This window comes from Leptonychotes weddellii, chromosome 3, assembly GCF_054177405.1.
Source record: "Leptonychotes weddellii isolate Sample4059 chromosome 3, ASM5417740v2, whole genome shotgun sequence".
NCBI classification, from domain to species: Eukaryota; Metazoa; Chordata; class Mammalia; order Carnivora; family Phocidae; genus Leptonychotes; species Leptonychotes weddellii.
Genome location: NC_138371.1, coordinates 116,352,326 through 116,375,393, shown reverse-complemented (window position 1 = coordinate 116,375,393; position 23,068 = coordinate 116,352,326). Strand labels below are relative to the sequence as shown.

The following is a 23,068-nucleotide window of genomic DNA, read 5'->3' as shown; positions in this document are numbered from 1 at the left end:
TAAGTTGTTCTTCCCCGACGGAAGTCTCCGAGGCCCTTTGGTGTGTGGCTTGGTTCTTTGTATTCTCCATCCCGGTATTTCTTGGTGGAGCCTGTTTGGGGGTGGGGTGGGGCCGGAGGGGACAGCTCCGGAGAGTTGGCCGCGCGCCCTCCCCGCCGCCGCAGCCGCCCGGGCGGCGGGCTCCTGGGACCTGTAGGAGGATGCTCGTCCCGCGGCGGGGACGCCGGGCGAGCGGGGCTGTGGCCCAGGGCGTGGGCAGGGATGCGCGCTAGCTCTGCGGCACCCGGGCTGGGCACCGCGCGGGGGTCGAGCACCGAGGACAGGCGCCGTGGAGACGCAGACTCAGAGCTGAGTAACCGTTTGTTGTGGCCGAAAGTGGGGGGCTGTGGAGAAATCGGGGTGGAGGGTAGTAATTGTGACTCAGCTGGCCTCCCTGGCCTTCTGTCTCATAGGCTTTTTTACTCTGCTTACCTTTGAAGCACGCGAAGTGGGAAGAAAAAAAAAAAGTTAGGAATGTTGTTCAAGTGTCTCCGGGCTAGCGCTTGGATTGTGTTGGGAGCTGGGATGTTTGTCTTTTCCTTCGCCTGCCATTCGGTGCCAGCTCTCCGCAGAGGGGAGGGGGGCGAGGTGGGGAACAGATACAGGAGACTAACTGACGCCAGCATTGTGATCGGAAGGAGGAGCGCGGGGGAAAACATTTTTATGGATGGCTAATCGCTGACAAGTCTTCCCGTTACTGTTCTTCCTCCTCCCACCCTTGACAGTGGAAATTTCAAATGATAATTTAGAAATACTCCGTTGACTTGTTTCTGGGTTGGAACTGGTACTCCTGAAAAATAGCCTACAAATAACATATCTAGTTTCGGAATCAAGTTGCGTGTAAATTATTTACCCAGTAATTAACAGTCGGATGCACACCCACAGGACACTGTGGATTGCTTTTAATGGATCCAATTTACAAGTGTCATTACAGTGGTTTGCCAGATTTCTCGGATGATCTTTTGGAAGTGTGGTTTAGCAGGAATAATAGAGGATGACTGTCAAGTCATGAGGCATTTAATAATGCTACTTCCTTGGCCATAACTGAGCAGAGCTTTTGGGGCATCCTTCTGAGTGAGTGAAATGTTCATGCTACGAACAGATCTTCTGCCTTAGGAGTCCTGTTGGTGTGAGGGAATGCCATTGGATGTTTATATTTTTAAAATAGCGATCTATATTTAAAAAGGAAGTAAAAGTAAAACCCAAACACATTCTCCTAACTCCAAATACACTAAGTGAGTCTTTCTATGCTTGTAGGAAACCATGAACAAGATTTTGGACTGTTTTCAAATTTGTGGTTATCCAAGAAGGACACTGCAGATAAGAAAATGATGTAATAGTTTATAAATAAGGAGCATTTTAAATATAATATGACAAAAGTTTAAAATAATATATCAGAAAAAGAACTTTTAGTGATGATAATTGCCTTCATTGATGGCAAGACAACTGTCTTTAGCAGACAGCCTTCAGCCTCTTAATCTATTCTGACACAACCAACTCCCATTTTTATGCTTGACTGGCTATCTTTGTCCAAGTTGTTTTATGCTTCAGCTCTGTGGTTTTAAGCTATGTTTAAGAGAATGCCAGCATATTCTTGATCTGAACAAACTCATTTTTATCAGTACAGTGTTTACTAAAGATCAAAGGTATAAACAAATTTTAGGTTAAACCCCTAAGTACTTTATAATTCTCACAGCTTTGTCATCAGTATCTTAAAGTCAGCATGAACTATTTGGCTTTTCTCTCTCTAAAATATTTTTCTTTTACTTCTATATCTTCAGTTAATGGCTAATCAGAGAATGTTCACAGATATCAACTACTGCATCCCTGATTGCCCAAGACATGGAATGAGAAAGAAGAGATGTTTTTGTTTTTTTTTTAATGAAACCTTGCCAAGGATATATATAAGTAATAAACAACTGGCAAATTTGTTTATCCTTTCTGTGCGTGTGGTCTGTTGGAGGAGAAAAAAAATCTGTCAAGAAATTACTTCATAAAGATTAAAATATTCACTTTCAGTGTTACAAATAGTTTAATTCTGATTAATGAGTGCAAATTCCTTTGGAGAGCTGATGTTTCGGGAGGGGTCTATAGCACTTAGGTAACTAACTAGTTTATATCTAACATTCTCTTTGCAATATTTCATCATATTCTGCTTTATTATGTCAAAAATAATACTTATCCACAGAGTGTACTTTGCTTTAAGGGAAGGTAAAGGTTATGGAAAATGAAGACTTTTTTTTTTTTATTGTAAAACATACTAATTACATTTTAAGCCTCTAACAAACCTTAGTGCAGATTTTGTTTATTACTTCTAACATTTGGAGAGGAATTCAGAAACAGGGAAGTGTCCAGAATAAAAGAATAAATGTAGCAGTACATTGAAAGCATGAATCTCTTCAAATAGTTGTAATTCTAGGCTGTTTGATTTATATTTCCTTGGTTATTGTTGTTAGTGAGTTGAAAAGTTATTCTAAAGCAAAAAAAAAAGGGGGGGGGCAAACAGTAAATTCATAAGTAGTTATAACAGTTTGGGCATGCTTTATAGATTTCTTTTTCTGTTAAGCTCATGAATGTCCATGTCATGAGTAGTCACATAACAAAAAATAAAGTTATCCCTTGGCAACAAACTAACCTTTTAAAATAAATATTCCTATAAATTTTGTCTTAAGAAACGTGTGCTAACTAAAGTTTAAGATTTCACAAAATCTGTTAGCATCAGAAGGTGTTAATCTTGCCAATGGACTGCATCCTGACACTTCCATCCCAAACCTTCTGGAACACCCTGTACTACTCTACTGTGGTGGCAGCCGCAGGCTGACCCCAGACCACTTTTCCAGGTTTATCATCCCACTCCTTCCAGATTTTATGCTGTCATTAAAATAATGAATTATAATTTCCCGTCATGCCCTGGCTTTTCTCTTCTCTGCATCTTTACACATGCTAAGGCCTAGAATGCCACCCCCTGCTTCCCAACCTAGCATCAGATCCTCAGATATATCTGTGTCTTCCTCACGTGCTATGGTCCTGACCAGGTGTTGCCTTTACAGGACTTTTTGATGGCCCTTGTCTCAGGTGTGTCCTCCTCTGAGCTGCTACGGCTCTTTGCATTTTCCTTTCCTTGTATTAAGTTACTCATGTGCTAATTTATTTCTTCTAATCAGTCAGTGCTTTCAAAATCTGTGAAGGAATGGACCATGTTTTGTCTATCTTTTTCATTCCCCTAATGCCGACCACAATGACCAGCGTAGTGGTCAGTCAATAAATATTAATTAAATGACACATCTATCACTGAACCCATGTTTTTGTCTGAAACAAAATCTGTAAAAGAGTTTCCCCCATACAATAGGTCTTAGCGGTCCATCTTTCAAGAAGCCAGTGTTGAACTTGAGCTGAGGACTTTGTTCAGAGGCTGTGGAGAGCTAGCCCTGAAATGCCTCTGGTCCAGTTGAGCCTCTTCTCAATATTGTGGCTGAGCATTACAGTCAGGAAAGCTTATGTGATACTCATTGCATTAGCAATTTTCCATATCAGATTCACTAAATACACAATGGAAACCATTTAGGGGGAAAAAAAAAAACCAACAACAACAAAAAAACCAGATTCTAATGTGATATGGCTACCACAATGAAACTCTAATGTGATTCCACAGAAAATCGCTAACATGATATGCTGACCCCTCTCCCCATCCCCCATAGCTACATAAAAATTGATACCATTTTTAGTGTATATGTTTCAAACTATGCTCACAAAAGAAAAAGCAGACTGCTACTGAGATGAGCTTCTGTTTTGGTCAGGTTGGATGTATGAAGGGTCTTCTTATCGGCCTTGTCAGAGAGCTGAATCTCCCTTCTGTGCAGTGCTCATTGTATTAATAAGCAATACTAAATCATTTCTTAAAATGCATCATACTCTGTTAAGTGACTCAGAATTAATAGATATAGTGTAATGTAAAAAATATAATTTGTGTATAAATATCGTGCCTCTATAATACATTCAGTTTTACAGTTTTAATTGGGAAGTCTAACTCAAAACCAATTTTCTAAGACTCAAAGAGACACTGACATAAAATTTAAATTCAGAACTTAAGATGAAATGCAGAAATAGTAAGAAACAAATTACAAATGTATGTGTACCGTTCTGTATCATTTTAGAAGTCATAAACACTGAAAAGATTTTGGTTCTTCCCCTTCATTCTCTAACCCATATTTAATTCAAAGATAAAAATTTAACCCAAAAAATAAATGTAAAGGAGTCCTACAAAATCTGATTTTTCCTGTAAAGATAATTTTGATTTTCTTTTTGGGGGGGGCGTACTAAATATCAAATTTTCTCTCTCTCTTTTGTATTCAGATTACCGGATATCATTGGTGTCGTTGCTTTAATATATGAATTTCCCTTTGGGGATATGTAATATTTAATATTTGGTCACTTCCTCTTCCCCTTTTTCAGATTTAATTTTGAAGGACTATAAATGGAAAACATGTATTCCTCAGTCATGAAATGGGTTTAGTGAAAAGCAGTCTTTGGTTTATTAAACACTGAGATCACTAGGGATGATCATTCATCTTAGAATTCCAGTGACCTGGCAAAAACTCCACAGTTTTCGACCACTGGACAAATAATCTGTAAAGTGCACATGTGCTCTGGGGGCCACCCAGACAGGTTGACATTGGAGATTCCTTCTGAAACAGCTTAGAGGGAGGCATTGGGAGTAATGGAGGTGTGAACACTCTGAGTAGCAACAGCTTACATTCACCGCGCCTGAGAGTGCTTCCCCAGGGGGACTGGGCCGTGAGCCCGCTGGATCCCAACTCCGCTTTATCCCGAGGAATATCTTCTTCCGAGTAGCCTAATATTTTTCACTTTAATCTGTTAAATTGCTTGGAAGCTGATCAAATGTAGATTTGCTTTGGTTAGTGTGTATGTTAACTCTATGTTTTGATTTGATTTGATGACATGCAGAAATTGTGACATGGGTAGGGTAGGAGATAGATCCGGAACTGTCATTTGGGACCGTTTATCAGAAGCCTTGAAGGAGTTTGTCCTAAGTATTAACAGGCTGTGGAAGGTCTGGAGCAGATTTGCAGATTTTTTTTTTTTTTTTTTAATGCAGAGTTTGATGGATGGTGAAATTCAACTGAAGTGCTGGGAGTTGCTTTCTGAATTCTTGTATCTAAATTTAACTGACTTGGGAGCCACACATTTCAGAAATTAACTCCTAAAAAGATTCACAGATTCCATCAGAGTTTTCCATCTCATGGTAGAATATTTGACTTCTATTCATGTTTCATTATAAATCCACTAATCCACTAATTCATATTGCTTTTTTTCTTTGCTGGGAATCACACAGGAGAGAACTGGAGTTTGGCTGGCATAGGAAGAGGAGTTCTTTGAAAAGTTTGTACATTGGGACGGTTGTGAGGATCTGAGACACGTTAGCTTGGACAAGCTTACTCATGCCAAAGGCACACATTGCTTACTTGAGTTGGTGTTAGCAGTATTAAAGGTGCCTGTATTAGGAGTTCAGAGGGTCTCAGTGGGCTGGCCAGGGAATCTGTCAGCACTCAGAACACTGTTTCTCTGGGAAAATGAATTCCAGTTTCCAAATGACTACCCAGAAATTGGCACAACTTGTTCATTAAGTGGCACTGCCGAGGATTAATGGTTATGATGAATGATAGGAGATTATTGTTACGGTTATGATTAATGGTTATGATTAATGATATGAGTGACTATTAGAAGCCAGTGAATGTGGAAGATGAGAAAATGTGTTAAAGCTAAAAAGAATTTAGTTCTCCTGTGGTTTTCCTTCACTTGTTGGTGCATTGATACCATTCTTTCCCTGTTTTCTGGTGATAGTAGAATTTCACTTCTAGGAGCAAAATTTAGATTAGGTGTTTGTCATAGGGAAACCTTTGTGTACAGAAATGCTTCCCTTAGGGCTTATTGGTTAATTGTGTTTACACAAAACAGTCATTAGGTGTTGGCCGTGTTTGCAAACAATGGCAAGTTGGTGCCTAGGTGTTACTTCAGAGGAGTGGCACTTCCTTTCTGTTGTCATTGATTTAAATTGATTGCAAATACACATTTTAAATTTTTTTCAAGATATTGTATGGATTAAGTTTGGGATTTTAAAATGTGATCTTGTGGATGAAGTCATTGCGCTAGAAAGTGGGACTTATAAATTTGGGGGACTTATATAGGTTATTCATTCAATCATTGTTTACTCTGTGCCTATTGTAATTACACTGCCTACGAGGCCCCAAACCCTAGGGACCATATAACAAAATAAAGTACTAAAAGAAAATAAAATCAGGACTTCATAGCCTAATTAGAAAGAGAGAGGTCAGGAAAGCAAATATCAAAATATTTATCCAATAGTTTCTTTATGCAAAAAAAAAAAGTAATCTATTTGGATTTCTCTATATTTTTCCATTTTTACTGTGTGTGAATTTTGAGTCACTCTTGACAAAGATACTTACAATGGTCCCATTTGGGGTTTTAGGACTTTAAATAAAAGTGAAATACAAAGTGTAAGGGGAATAGAGATTCTTGCAGTAGGTGCTTGTTTAGAACTGAAGGATGCGGAAGACATCCCTGGGCCTGGAATTGTACTACTGTGTCTGTCAGGAGAAGAGCTTTTGCTTCTCTGGCTTTCCCTCTTACCCTCTACTGGTTCAAGAGTGAGTGTGCATGGCCCCTCCTACAGGAAACCGCCCCTGGCCCTTTTAATAGCAGTTACAATAATGTATCACCTGTCTGGCAATAATGTGTTTAGATTCTTATCTCCCGCTGTAGACTATACTATTGGAGAGGGAAGGGACCAGCGCCTGGCATAGGTCTCTGGCTCATCCTTGATACTTGTTACATTTAGTTTCTTCCTTCAACCACCGTCCTTTCTCTTCCCTAACATATTTTGGTGTTTTGTAGAATAAGGCAGAAGGAAGGATAAGGCATTTGGATTTTAATCTGTAGGCAAGAGAAAACTATTAAATGTTAACCTGTGGTCAAAAGAGAAATACTAAAGGGCTTGAACAGGAGAATCACATCATCAAAGATGTGTTTGAAAGAGACTGAAGACAAATTGAAGGGGCGTGGTGCTTCTAAATAGCCATATGGACACCTAGCAAAGCTGGTGAGATGGTGTTGACGCATCTCCACTGCTTCATGAATATCTTTGGCAATTAAAAATCTGAACTACCCCAAATGGCAATCCTTAACATAGTTACGAGTGATTCTTCTCCATCAGTTTATAACCTCCACCACTCAGGCAGCCCTTGGCCAGGAAACTCAACCTCCCACAACACCACGCATCAATAAAATGTTAAAAAAAATTACCCACATACCATTTAAAAAAACATTTAAAATATTATTTATAGCCATTTAACACTTTGCAGGTATTCACGTCCAGGTTAGTGTGCTATACAACAGCACCTTCAGTAGAAAGACTATTAAATGCACAGGAAGGAGGGAATGCATTATATGCTTCTGCCTGTCAAAGGAATTTGTTATATTACATCAGCAAAGCAATGGGCTGTAGCTCAAAATGTAGCCTAATTACATGGGCTTAATAATACAGTAGTTAACGTGATTGATAAAGCTGGATTTTACCTTCATTCAAGCAACATTTATTGTAGTGTTAAGACTGTTCAGACCACTCTGTGGCATGGCCTGTGGCCTTGCCAAGGGGCTGGGTGTCTCTGGGGAAAACAAGTAACAAATGTAAGGAAGGGAGCGTCCTCTGTGCTTTCATGAAGGTATATGCCAGGTGCTGGGGAAGCTGGGAGGAGCTGTGGTGAGCTCATTAATGCTGCTGCCTGGGGCCGTGGGGAAGGTTTCCCGGATGTAGCTGCACACAGGCCTCAGGGCAGAGGGGAGGCAGTGAAGGACAAAAGGAATGAGGAGGATTGATGAGAAGGGAATGTAGTTTGAGGAGAAAGATTGTGAATCAGAGAAGCAAAACTCGGTTTGAAAGTGACGCTAAAAGCATTAAATCTTACCCAGGATACTGTTTTTGTTTTTTCAGATTAAAATATATAAATGCATGCACATAGTAGAAATTTGGAGACGGGGTGCCTGGCTGGTTTCGTCAGTGGAGCATGCAGCTCTTGATCCCAGGGTTGTGAGTTGGGGCCCCACGTTGGGGATAGAGATTACTTAAAAGAAAAATAAGATCTTTAGGAAAAAAAAAGAAATTTGGTGACAAATTTATATATACATATATATATATATATATATATATATATATGTATATGTTTTTGACAAACATTTTAAAGCACAAATAAAATAGTTTTAATCCCAACCCCTGGAAATAGTGTCCCATTCTGCTTCAGTCTCACAGCAGGGTATGTCACTAAAGAGTGTGACAGGATCTGCTCTGGACTTGGAGTGACAGGGCATTAGGGGCCCAACAGGGAGGGTACTCTCTTGGGGGGTGGGTGGATGGGGGAGGCCCAGTAGGACAGAGCTGCCTGCATGGAGCAGACCCATTAGGGACGTCTGGGATGGGGCACAGCTACGAAATATGTAAGAGGGTCCATCCATGAGAGTTAATGACCTATTGAATGTGGGCTTGAGGAAGAAGAGGAATAAGATTTCCATGGGGTTTTTCTGAGTCTGTTTCTCACTTGGGCAAGTTGTTGGGAGTGGTGCTACCAGAAAATATGGAATGCAGGAAGAAAAACTGGTTTGAGAAAGCTAATAGGTTCCATAGGTTCCATTTCTTTCTCTTTAAAAAAAAAAATAGTAAACTTTATTTTTTTGAGCAGTTTTAGGTTCACAGAAAAAATTGAGCGAAAGGTACAGAGAGTGCCCATATGCCTCCTGGCCCCCCCACCCCCACCCGCATGCATAGTCTAAGGTAGTATGATGTCCTCCACCAGAGTGGTTCATTTGGTACAACTGATGAGCCTACACTGGCACATCATTATCACTCCAAGTACACGGGGTGTTGTACATTCTGTGGGTTCGTGCAGCTGTGTCATGTGCAAATAATAGTATCAACCACTATAGTATTATGTGGAATGGCTTTAGTGCCCTAAACGTCCTCCGTGCTCTACCTATCCATCCCTCCCTCTCCCCAACTCCTGGCATAGAGTCCATTACTACATTGGAACGTATTGCATTTAAGGATCTTGGAGTGTGGAAGTCAGTGGTGGTCAAATTTTAATTAAAAAAATTTTTTTTAAGCCAACAGGACCCTTTCATTAAAGAAGCCTCACTAAGTAAAGCTGAATGAAGCAGGGCTGCTTTGGTGGATGGTGGCTTCTGCAGAGGGACAGAGTTGAGGCTTTGCCCTTCCCCTGGCGTCCAGCTCCGCCCTGCTGCTCTCTTGTCGCTGCCACTGACTGAGTCTCTCTGCTGTCTCCAGAATTCTGAAGAACACTGTTTACAGACTGCACGGTAAGCAAGTCTGGAGTTGGAAGGAAGGGCTGGTCATTCCCAGATGCAGCGACCTCAAACTCTTGTGCTTCTGAGACCTGCTGTCTGTTTTTCAGTAGTTTGTTTGCTTGTATTCCTCTGTTCGGCTTGTTTTGGTCCCTTTCCTTGGGGTCCAGCTGCCAGCTTTGATTTCACTTTGCTGTCGTGTGCCTCCTAGTAGCTTCTCCTCTTCCTTCTCCCAGTGTGCTGTTCTGGTTTGCTGTAAACTTGGAAATCGTATAAACATGCTTGTTTAAACGTAGCCAAAAATAGCTGCAGGTAGGTCCTGTGTGATCTTTTCTGTACAGACTTGGTAACACCTATTTTGACAGGTAGAACCTTTTTTGTTTTGTCGCTTGTTCTCAATTAGGTTTTGAGATGGAACTGCTGGATAGTCAAATTTTATACAGTGGTCACCTCATTTCTATTTGGGTCCCTTTATCTTCTCACCTTCTCCCTCTTCCTGACTGCCTGGAATTATACAGAAGGTATATATTATGGCCTCAGAAATACCTACCCACCAGCTCTGCTCGGTGAATAGTAGCATTTCTGGGAAGAAAATGTCATAATTTTGATTCCTAACGCGATGCTAATATGTTGAGATAGTTTTTCTTTTTATGTGAACATTTATCCTCTTTTTTTCTCTTTTGCCTCTGATCTTTTTTTCTGAGATTGTTTTACTTTTTCTTTCTTTTTTCTTTTCTTTTTTGGCACTTTTTTCTTCTACAATAAGGCACACGGGAGGAAAAAGCAGAAGTAGAACTACTTGTTAATAATAAAAAATAGTATCGTTACATTAGTTTACAGTTTTCAAACTGCTTTTGCACACTTCCTCTCAGCATGAAAAGTAGTGATTTTTGTTTCAGCTTTGCGGAAGAGGAAACAGGATCCAAGTGGTTAATTACTTAAAGGTCACACTTAGTGATGGAGCTAGCATTCAGACTCAGGTCTTCTTCCTCCAGATAGTAATTATATCATGTTGCATCTTGTTCCTGGAGGCACTAGTTACCTTGTTACATTGACATTCTAGCTGAAAAATCAAACTAGATGAGTGGTCGAGAAACCATATCCCGGGGATTTAGGTGAACGTAAATCAAGACTTTCCTGGTGGCTTATTCGGTATAAATGCCAATGACGCCAGTTTACCTCAGCACCTCATGTCGTGAGCACAAGGTTGCCTATTGTAACCCTGTCTTGGTTTAGGCAACATATATCATTTTTAGTCAGGGCCTTTTGTTTTATGTGAAATTCAGTATTAATATAAAAAGAAATCAAGCTGTTTTTAGAGTTCTGTTTTAAAATGAGAGTGCACGTGTGCTTTATGCACTATGAGGGTTTTGATATATTTGTGGGATTTTATTGGATGAGCCTCAGGCAGTCATTATGTAGTGACTCTGGGCCACAGTTCACCCAAATCCAGAAATGATGATAAAAATTAACTTCAAATATTCTTGTACTTTGTTATGTACTGTAGAATAAATTTATTAACCCAATAATATTTTCATGCAGCAGGTTCTGTTACATTCCTATTCCGGGAGGGATCGTAAAGTCAGTTTTATGAAAGAATGAATTTCAAAATCTGTGGACCCTCTAATGAATTTGAAGGCATACAGATTTTGGAGTATTAGTAGATTTTAATACAACTTTAAATATCAGATGTGGGGTGCCTGGGTGGCTCGGTTGGTTAAGCATTGGACTTCTGGTTTTGGCTCAGGTCATGATCTCAGGGTATTGAGATCAAGCCCCACTTTAGGCTCCCTGCTCAGTGCAGAGTCTGCTTGTCCCTCTCCCTTTCCCTGCCTCACCTCCACCGCTCCACCCCACACCCCCCCACCCCACGCACATGCTCTCTGTCTTTCAAATAAATAAATAAAATCTTTAATAAAAATAAAATCTTTAATAAATAAATAAATACCAGATGTATTAGTGCATGAAGTGATTTATATTTCTGCTTTCTTTCAGAAGGCTCACAGTTGTTGGATCTATAGGTGTTTGTTGAATGGAATTATTTGCTTTGAAGGAATTTTATGGTTTATAATATAAAAATAACATAAATTCCAAGAAAATAAAGCTCAATAACATTGACTGACAGTTTGTAAAATTGCTGTTGGTTGATTCTGGGATGGAAAATAGATTTCATTTAAAAAAATAATCTTTCTGGACATTGTTCCATAATTTCCCCTTTTTCTTAGTGTAGAAGCAAATGATATTTTAAAAATAGTACTTCCTTTCTCTCCTAAGCTACAACCATCAGAGAAAATTGATATGTTTACATGAATCAGCATTAAGTGGAAGAAAGGATCTGAAAGGCAGGCAGAATGCCAGGGAGTGCACAAAACTATGCGTGTCCTTCAATGAGTATGGGCTGTTGGAAGGAGATTCTCCTATATAATTAGGCCTGGGGAGTGTGGGATTTCCTAGCATTCTATGTTATGGGGGATTCTAATTTCTTTCAAGGCTTCCATGTACCAATGGCACATTATTTTCCATCTCAAAATTAGATTTAAAAAAAACAAAACCTCAGGTTTTGGTAGAGGGAGACTTTATTTGTAAAAATCCCTTGAAGGTAGTGATGAAGCAAATTATTATAACATTTGGAGTGCGATTTTTCTTTATTGTGGTAAAAATACAGGAAATTTACCATTTTTACCATTTAAGTGTCCAAATCAATAGCATTAAATTCATCACAGTGTTGTGCAACCAGTACTACCAGCCTTCTCCGGAATTTTTTCATCCTCCCACGTTGTAACTCTGTCTCTATCAAACAGAACTCCCCATTCCCCTTTCTCCCAGTTCCTAGTAACCTCTGTTCTACTTTCTATCTTTACAAATTTGCCTATCCTAGTTACCTCCTATAAGTGGGGTCAAACAAAATTTGCTTTTTTGTGTCTAGCTCACTTCATCCGTATAACATCTTCAAGTTTTATTCATTATGTAGCCTGTATGAGAATTTCCTTCCTTTTTAAGGCTGAATAATGTTGCATGGTCCACACCTACCACATTTTGTTTATCCAGTCATCTATTGATGGACGCTTAGGTTGTTTCTCTTCTTTTTTTTTTTTTTTTTAAAGATTTTATTTATTTGACAGAGACATAGTGAGAGAGGGAACACAAGCAGGGGCAGTGGGAGAGGGAGAAGCAGGCTTCCTGCCGAGCAGGGAGCCCGATGTGGGGCTCGATCCCAGGACCCTGGGATCATGACCTGAGCCGAAGGCAGACGCTTAACGACTGAGCCACCCAGGTGCCCCAGGTTGTTTCTCTTCTTCTGGCTGTTGTGAATAATACTACTGTGAATATTGGTGTACAAGTATCTGAGTACCTGTTTTCAATTCCTTTGTGTGTATCTATCTAGGAGTGCAATTCCTGGGTCATTTGGTAATCCTACATTTAATTTTTGAGGAGCTGCCAAACTGTTTGACACATTGGCTGAGCCATTTTTTATTCTCACCAAGAACGCACCAAGATTGTCCTTTTTCCACATCCTTGTCAACACTTTTAAGTTTCTGTTTTGTTGATAATAGCCATCCTAATGATTGTGAAGTGCTAATCTCATTGTGGTTTGCATTTCCCTAGTGACTATTGATGTTATGTTATCATGCAATCATATTGTTGACCGTTTATATATCTTCTTTGGAGAAATGTCTACTCATAGTGCTTTGTCCACTTTTGAATTGTATTGTTTGTTTTTTGGTTGTTGAGTTATAGGAGTTCTTTATATAGTCAGGATGTGAATCCCTTATCAGCTACATGAGCTACATGGAATGCTATTTTTAATGGCAAATTTCTAGAAAATCTTGTAAATATATTTTCCACCTACTTCTGTATGTGATTTTTTACATTTAAGAATTAATTCTGTGGAATTTCATAACATATGGTCATATAAATAAAGGGAATCACATATTTTAAAAAATTTTTTGCTTTTAAAGCCTCCCTGTCTTAGATCACATTAATTTTGAACAAATCAAGGTTAGATTAGAGGATATCTAGCCAGCATAAGAGATAACAATTCAGTGTGTGGTATAACTTTCAGTGACACAGCATTTAAACTGCAAATGAAATTAGAAGGGAGATTTGGCCTTTGTAGGTTTAGAAATTTGGATCACTGAAGAAAAGTTAGCTGCCATCTCTTAGAGTCTGTTTTTCCCCCTCAGTGTCCTCCTCATTTAAAAGGGTTCGTGAGAGTTGTAAAGCACCTACATTAAAAATAGGAATTTTTAAGACTTGGTTCCAGTTCCACTTTTGACATATTGATGTATTGATAGCGTTGAAAATCCAGCAGCAACTAAACCAAAAACTAAAGACATGAAAAAACAGTGTAAGACCTTTTGAACAGGAAAAGGATGATAAATATTTTTAGTCTCACTTATATGTGGAATCTAAAAAAAAACACAACCCAAAACAGATATACAGAATATTTACGTGGTTGCCAGAGGCTGGGGATGTGGTGTGGGCAAAATGGGTGAAGGGGACCAAATGGTACAAATTTCCAGTTATAAAGTAAACCATGGAATGGAATGGAATAGAATGGTGAGATAGTTAATAATACTGTATTGTATATTTGAATGTTGCTAAAAGAGTAGATCTTTTTTTTTAAGATTTTATTTATTTATTTTAGAGCAAGAGTATATGAGCAAGAGAGAGAGCATGAACAGGGAGGAGGGGCAGGGGGAGAGGAAGAAGCCGATTCTCCGCTGAGCAGGGAGCCCGATGTGGGGCTCCATCCCAGGACCCTGAGATCATGACCCGAGCCAAAGGCAGACGCTTAACCAGCTGAGCCACCCAGGTGCCCCAAGAGAGTAGATCTTAAAAGTTTATATCACAAGAAAAAAATGGTGACAGATGTTAACTTGACTTATTGTGGTGATCATTTTGTAATATATACAAATAGTGAATTATTATGTTGTGCATCTGCAATGAATATAATGTTTTATGTCAATTATATCTCAAAGGAGATTTTAGGAAGAATAGATTAGAGGAGAGAAAGAACAGGATTAGAGGGGAATGACCAGGAGTCAATTTCAAGAAATGAAAATCTAGGAGAAGTGTCTCACCTACTCGTACTGGGGGCCGGTTAATTCTTTGTTGTGGGCGCTGTTCTCTGAGTTGTAGGATGTTCAGCAGCATCTCTGGCTTCTATGACCTAGATGCCAGTGGGACCCACTCCCTCCAGCCAACTTGTGGCAGCTAAAAATGTCTCCAGAAGTTGCCAAGAGACTCGCAGGGAGCAAAGTCATTCCTCATTGAGAACCACTGGTCTAGGGTGATGAGAGCCTGAGCTGAGTTCTAACAGCAGAATGGTGATGAAAAGAAGGGCGGGGGGAGCAAAATTTTGAGTAGAGGAGAGGAAGAATATTTCTGGCAGTTAAAATTTATTAAACATCTACTATTTCCCAGGCACCAGCACTAGGTGACATAGTCATTTAATATAATTAGTAATAAATATTTATTAAATGCCAATCTGATGCAAAGGGTTGGAACTACAGAGATGAACAAGACAGTCAGGTTCTTAAAGACTTTGTCATTTAGGGGCGCCTGGGTGGCTCAGTCGTTAAGCATCTGCCTTCAGCTCAGGCCATGATCCCAGGGTCCTGGGATCCAGCCCCGCATCGAGCTCCCTGCTCGGTGCGGAGTCTGTTTCTCCCTCTCCCACTCCCCCTGCTTGTGTTCCCTCTCTCACTGTCTCTCTCTGTCAAATAAATAAATAAAATCTTTCAAAAAAAAAAAAAGACTTTGTCATTTAATAGAAGAGAGATATATGAACAAACAAATTATGATCCAAAGTGAAAATAGTCATGTGTATGAGGTACTGACTGAGAAGAGAATTCCATCTGGGGAAATCACAGAGGCCTCTGAGACCTGAGCTGTATTTGAAGGATAAATAGCAGTTTTGCCTGCTGGAGTGGACTTTGCAGGGGAGGTGGTGAACTGCCCTGTGGTCATTTTTTTAGTCGCTAAGATGAAGACCAAGTTGAGGGAAAGCTCTTTCCAGGCTGTCACCACTGTCCAGGGAATAAAACTCCCAGACCATAATTAAACCTAGGATGACTGCTTGGGGCAATTGTGTATTTTCCCTGAGGCTTGAGTAGAGCAATTAGCACCTGGCAAATCCCAGAGCTATGCAGTTTTAGTACTCCTTTATATATTTCACATATTGTGTTAAATCATCATCAGCGCCAAGAGGATAAGGAGATGCATATCTAAATCCCACAATAAGTCAAACTCTGCCAAATTATATTGATAACACTTTGTTGATTGTGAACCAGTTAAATAAGAGGCATGTTTGCATCGTGTGGTTAACAGTTTCTTTATTAACCAGTAGGAGTACTGTAATGGAACCTAGAAACAGATGGAACCATATGGCTTTATTTGTGGAGTGGCCATATATTGTTTAATCTCATGGCAGCAGTATTTGCCATTATGTAAGAAAAATAACAATTATTCAGTAGAAGTTTATATAATATATATTCAACAGGAATGATCTCTTCATCCTTCCTTAATGATTTACATTTTAAAAATTTTGCAAATTGAAAAAAAAAAGTAATGAACACCAAAGAAAATTTGCCAGTGCATTTATCGTAAGCTGCCCTGCATGTACTCTAGCCCTGCTCTTTCTTCACTGGCTTCGGTCCCATTAGTAACAATAGTGTTCAGACTTGCTGATGTCACTACCCAGTTATTTAATTTGACTAAATGTGATAGATGTATTTATTTAAGATTTTGTTCAGAATTTTTTTTTTAAAGGTCGGTATGGTACTTTTGCATTTCAGGGAATGTTGTGTGATACGATTGTAAAATTACATTAACTTATCAGGAATACTTATTTAAATATACTAAAAGCTGTGGAGACTCTTGAGATAAGATGCAAAAGCTATTTGCCCTTCCAATTCACAGAAAACAATTCGTTGTTATTCATTCTGTTTCATCTTATCTGATGGTTTGTTTTTGAAAAATATAAAATGTTCAACATGAGAGTAACTACATGATTTTTAGTTTTAGTACATTTGAATTGCTAAAGACTGACTCACACACCAGAAAGATACTGCTGCTCATGCCCTCCTGCCAATATGGTTTTGAAAGGGTCCCTTGGCACTGGAGCCTGAGGCCTTAAATGGCCCCTCCTTCCTGCCCTTTCAACTCTTCTTTGACAGGAATTGCTCAGCCATGGTTATCTCTTCCTCTCCTCACCTCTCCTCCTCCCACTCCCATTCTTTTCTGGGAGCTGTGAATGATTCTGTCTTCTCAAGAGCCCATTCATTCATTTAGCAAAGATTAAACACCTACTATATGCTAGGTTCTATTTTGTGTGCTGGGGTACAGCGGTGGGCAAAAAATTCACATCCTAATAGAGTCTATGTTGTGGGGAGGAAAAAGAGACAATAAATAATAAAAATAAGTAAAATACAAAGCAGTCTTGAAAAGGGGGGACAAAGGTGGAAGGCTCACACTTCCCAGTTCGAAACATCCTAGAAAGGTACAGTCATGAAAACTGTGACATTGGCAAAGGATAGACATAGAGATCAATGGAATAGAATTGAAAGTCCAGAAATAAACCCAAACATTTGTGGCCAATTGATTTTTGACAAAGGTGTTAAAACCATTCAGTAGGGAAAGAATAGTCTCCAACAAATGGTGCTGGGACAACTGGATAGCCACATGCAAAACAATGAAGTTGGACCCCTACCTCACACTATTTCCAAAGTTAACTGAAAATGATTAATGACCTAAATATGAGAGCTGAAACCATAAAACTCCTTGAAGAAAACAGAGGGGTAAATCTTCATGACCTTGGATTTGGCAGTGGATTCTTAAATATGATACGAAAGCACAAGTAACAAAAGAAAAAGTAAATAAATTTGACATCATCAAAATTAAAAACTTTTGCGCGTCAAGGAGCATTATCATGAAAGCAAACAGGCAACATACAGAAAGGGGGAAATATTTGCAAATCACATATCTCAGTATCTATATATCCAGAATATATTGAAAAAACCCTCTTATAATGCAACATAAAGAAAACAAACAACACAATTTAAAAACGGGTAAAGGGGAAGGCCCTGGGTGGCTTAGTCGGTTAAGCAATGAAGCATCTGACACTTGGTCTCAGGGTTGTGAGTTCAAGCCCTGTTTGGGCTCCATGCTATGCTGTGGAGCCCACTTAAAAAATTAATTAATTAATTAATTAAAATAAAATAGGTAAAGGACTTGAGCTGACATTTCTCCAAAGAAGATATACAAATATACATCAAAAACTAATGATGTAATATATGGTGATTAACGTAACATAATAAAATAAAATTAAAAAAAAAAAGAAGATATACAAATATCTTTTTTTTTGAGATATTTGTGTGAATGTGAGAAGATGCTCAACACCATTAATCACTAGGGAAATCGAAATTAAAACACAAGGAGATGCCACTTCACACCTACTAGGGTGGCTGGAATAAACAAACAAACAAACAAAAAATGGAAAATAACCAGTGTTGGTGAGGGTGTGGAGAAATTGGAATACATGCATTTCTGTTGGGAATGTAAATGGTTCAGCTGCTGTGGAAGATGGCTTGGCAGTTTCTCAAAATGTTAAGCATAAAATTACCACGTGAGCCAGCAATTCTCATAGGTTTATACCCCAAAGAATTGAGAACAGGGGCTCAAATAAATACCTGTACAAAGATGTTCACAGCAGCACTATTTATAATAGCCTGAAAGAAACAATTCAAAAGTTAATTAATGGTTGGATTGATGAACAAATTGTTATATATGTATGTATACACACACACTCAATGAAAAAATATTAGCCATAAAAAGGAATGAAATACTGATACTTACTACCTTGTAGATGAACTTTGAAAACATTTCAAGTGAAGGAAGCCAGATACAAAAGGCCAGGTATTGTATGCTTCCATTTATATGCAATATGCAGAATAAGTTAAATCCATAGAAATAGAATGCAAATAGAATATTACCAGGGCCAGGGGCTTGAGGATGGGGGCAGGACCAGGAAATAAGGAGAAATTGTTGAATAGTTATGGGTTTTTACTTTGGGGTGGCGGGAATGACTTGGAATTAGAGGTGGTTGCACAACATTGTAAATGTACTAAATGCCACTGAATAGTTCACTTTAAAATGAATGATTTTATGTAATGTGAACTTCACTTTAACAAAATCTGGAGAAACAAGTAAAATATGTAGTATGTTAATCATAAGTCTGCTCAGGGAAAAATAAAGCAGAAAAGAGTGAGAGAAAATGAGAGAGAGCTTCAATTTAAAATAGAGGGGACTAGGGGCGCCTGGGTGGCTTGGTTAAGCAACTGCCTTCGGCTCAGGGCATGATCCCGGAGTCCCAGGATGGAGTCCTGCATCGGGCTCCCAGCTCAGCAGGGAGTCTGCTTCTCCCTTTGACCCTCTCCCCTCTCCTGCTCTCTCTCATTCTCTGTCTCAAATAAATAAAATCTTAAAAAAAAAAAAAAAAATAGAGGGGACTAATGTAACACTGCATGTTAACTAGCTAGAATTAAAAGAAAAACTGAAAAAGAGGACATTTATCTTGATGAACACAGTAATGTACAGAGTAGTTGAATCATTATTTTGTACACCTGAAGCTAATATAAAACTGTATGTTAATTATACTGAATTAAACATTAAATAAATAAATAATTAAAAATAAAATAAAGGGGGGAAACAGGGAAGGCTTCTCTGAGATTACAGGAGTAAAATTCTGAAGGAGATGGATGAGGGAGAGAGCCCCATGATGGAAGAGCATTGTAGAAACAGAAATGCCCTGGGGTAGTTGCAAGGATGGCATGTTCAAGGCAAAGAAAGAGGCAGTTGTGCCAGGAGTAGAGAGAGCAAAGGAGAAAGAAGGAAAAGAGGTCAGGGAAGTAACGGGTGGATGTTCAAGGAAGGGTCATTCCAGCATGCCACCAGGGTTGAGAAGTATAGTGCTGCAGGGTCTTGTAGACCATTGGAAGGACTTCAGCTTTTATTTGGAGTGAATAAAACCTTCAGAGGGTTTTGAGCAGAGAAGGATCATGAAATTGACTTATGTCTTAATAGGGTCAACCAGGCTGTTGTGTTAAGATCAGACTATGAGGACCAAGTGTAAAGGCAAGAAGACCACTTAGAAGGCCATTATTATAATTTAATAAAATGTTGTCCTGACTCTGCTTTTTCCATACTATACAATTTCACCCAAGCTATCATTTCCTTTCCCCCTTAAGTGCTGATAAGTTTGGAACTAAATCCCTTTGGTTCAGCCTTGTCCTCTGAGCTCCAAATCCTGTACCTCACTGCCTACCGAAATCCACTTTGATATAGTGCTTTTTTACTGACCCTTACCCGCCTTACCAGCTCAGATCCAGTATATCCAAAATAGACCTCATTGCATCTGTCTGACCCCCAACTTCAATTCCTCCTGAATTTGTTAATGAATGATATACCATCATGCATGTGCCCCAGAAATCTGGACTCTTCCTAGTCTCTGAATCCCATCAGTTAAGACTTTTTTTATATTCTAAATTATTTTATTTTTTAAAAAAGATGATAATATGGCATTTTTCTTTTATTCTGATTATATGATGAAGCATGTTGATTTATTTTCAAATGTAATACCAATCTTGCATTTCCTGTGTTAGATCCCACTTGGTCATGAGGTATTAAACTTTTTAATACTGCTGGATGAGATTTCTTATATTTTCTTAAGGATATTTACATCTATGTTCCTGAGTAATATTTGTGTTTTCCTATGATATCCTAATCAGATTTTTGTTTCGGGATTATGCTGGTCTTATTATATGAGTTGGGAAGTTTCCCTCCTCTTCAACACTCTGAAAAACTTGTCTTTCTGTTATTTCTTCTTTAAACGTTTTATAGAATTTGCCAGTGAAGGCATTTAGGCTTGGTGATCTCTTCCAGGGAAAGTTTTTAGTTGTGAATTCAATTTCTTTAACAGATATAAGGCACTTCAAAATTTCAGCTTCTTTCTCTGTAGATCAAAAATTAACTATGTTGTATATGTCCGTGTAGCCCACACCTTTGTTAAGACATAGGACATTTCCATCATCCCCAAATGTTCCCACTAATGAACTTGGGATAAATAAGTCTTTGTAATTCAGGTTCTGTATGAATTAAGCAATTATAGCTAAAAATGCAAATGTAATATACCTTTTTTACCAATCACATGTTAGCTTTATTTCATTAACATTTAAAAAAATAGGGGCGCCTGGGTGGCTCAGTCATTAAGCGTCTGCCTTGGGCTCAGGTCATGATCCCAGGGTCCTGGGATCGAGCCCCGCGTCGGGCTCCCTGCTCCCTCTCCCACCCCCCCACCCCCCCTGCTTGTGTTCCCTCTCTAGCTGTGTTTCTCTCTGTCAAATAAATAAAACCTTTTTTAAAAAAATTATAAAAAATAGGAAAAAAATAGAAATTAAAAAAATAGAAATTCTTCTAGATTACCAAAACAGGTTATCAAATTCTGCATTTTTTGGGGGGCAGGTAAACAATTTTTATTGTAACATTATTTAAAATAAAGATAAATGGGAAGTAATCTAAAAACCAAAACTGCGAAGCAATTGCATTAGAAATACAGACATACTATATACATCTGTTAACATCAAAAATGTGTGATAAGTTTTATTATATATTGTTGTTTTATTTATCTATTTAAGTTTTTATTTAAATTCTAATGAACGTATAGTGTAATATTGGTTTCGGGAGTAGAATTCAGTAATTCATCACTTACATACAACACCCAGTGCTCATCACAAGTGCCCTCCTTAATGCCCATCCCCATCTAGCCCATCCCCCACCCTCCTCTCCAGCAACCCTCAATTTATTCTCTATAGTTAAGAGTCAAATTTATTTTAGAATTTCTTCTCAGGTTATCCCACATTCCTTAAGTTGATGCCAGTTTTAAAACAGGTATGAATATATTTTAGGTTTATTGCACTGTAGTGGACTTATTTGATTGGCAGGTTGGGCTTAAGCTGAAAATGGCTGTCATAAGACAGAATACTATGCAGCAATTAAAAAGAATGAAGTAGGTTTATATAATACTAACATAGAAAATACTCTCAAGCAAATTGCAGAATGATTAAGTATTTTTAAAAATTCAAACTCATGCTATACTTTTTTGTAAGTACCTATCTGTGGATGAATACGCAGAGTAAAACACCTAAAAATAAGTTCAAACTTGTAACAGTAGTCATATCAAGAAGTACATGAAGATTTGGGAATTGTGGTTGATGATCAGATGAACTTTAACCTTATCTATAATGTTTTAATTTTTGATAGAATAGTAGCTTGATGTGAAACTTACATAATTAGAACTGTAAAGTGACTTAACTGATTTACATATGACTAAAGGCAAAATGCATCTAGGTTTTGGTTTTGTTTTTGTTTCAGCAATTACTCTGAAACTCTAGAAAGCCAGCTTCTAAAATCTGTACAGGGAGGGCTTTAAATGTGTTTTGTTTTGTTTTTCCAAATTATGGCACAAGAAAGTATTACAAATGAAGTAAAAATGCAACTTAGAAATAAAATTAAAAGTTGAATATTACTCTGACTACCAAAAAACTTTAAAACCAAAATTTTTTTTTTTTTTTAAAGATTTTTATTTATTTACTTGAGAGAGAGAATGAGAGAGAGAGAACACATGAGAGGGAGGGGATAGGGTCAGAGGACGAAGCAGACTCCCCGCCGAGCAGGGAGCCCGATGCGGGACTCGATTCCGGGACTCCAGGATCATGACCTGAGCCGAAGGCAGTCGCTTAACCAACTGAGCCACCCAGGCGCCCTAAAACCAAAATATTTAATACTATGAAAATGTTTACAATATATCATTCATTGAAATAGGCAGAATATGAGACATATCTATAAACAAATGCTCTTTTAAAATATGTTTATTTATAAAAAAGATTTAAAAATTCACAAAAATGTTAACAATGATTATTATCTCTGTGTGGATGAACAGTGGTTATTTGAGCTTTCTTTTTCCATTTTCAGTTTTTTTTTATTCGTGAACACAAATTGTTTTTTAAATCAAGGAGAGAAAACTCCCTTTCTATCCCAATTAAGGAAGGAAGGGAGAAAGAAAAGAAGGAAAGGCTAGACAGGACAGGGCAGGTAAGAGAAGATGGGAAATTCTTAGCATTTGCAAACATGCTGCAGAGAGTTCTGGTACATTTTTATTTTTTTTAATTTTTTTTCTAAGATTTTATTTATTTATTTGACAGAGAGGACACAGCGAGAGAGGGAGCACAAGCAGGGGGAGCAGGAGAGGGAGAAGCAGGCTTCCCGCAGAGCAGGGAGCCCGATGCGGGGCTCGATCCCAGGATCCTGGGATCATGACCTGAGCCAAAGACAGACACTTAACGGCTGAGTCACCCAGGTGCCCCAGTTCTGGTACATTTTTAAATGAGAATGTTAGTAGAGATGTGTGTTAGAAACCTGGAGATTTGTAGAAGAGGTTTGGGAGGGATGGAGAGGAAAAGATGGTTTTGAAAGATGTTTAGAAAGTAAACAGTCCACAGGATTGGTAAGAGGGTGGGTGGGATTGGAACAAGAGAATGAGGGAGAGATCGGTTTTCTCTTTTTTATATTTGTCAATTTA

The 23,068-nt window shown here is 38.6% G+C and overlaps 1 protein-coding gene across 8 annotated transcripts in view; it reads left to right on the top strand.

Moving 5' to 3' along the window:
- Positions 1 to 23,068, top strand: part of SMAD9 (SMAD family member 9) — a 75,146-nt gene that overhangs the window by 324 nt on the left and 51,754 nt on the right. For 2 of the 8 annotated variants that reach the window (XM_006734031.3, XM_081814838.1), the window contains exon 1: positions 92 to 9,444. The exons of 1 other annotated variant lie outside the window; for it this stretch is intronic. The gene's annotated coding sequence lies outside the window, so the exon portion shown is untranslated. Of the gene's footprint in view, positions 1 to 26; positions 9,445 to 23,068 lie in introns of those variants that run through there. 5 more of the 8 variants (XM_081814836.1, XM_081814837.1, XM_081814840.1 and 2 more) reach the window with 5 other exon arrangements.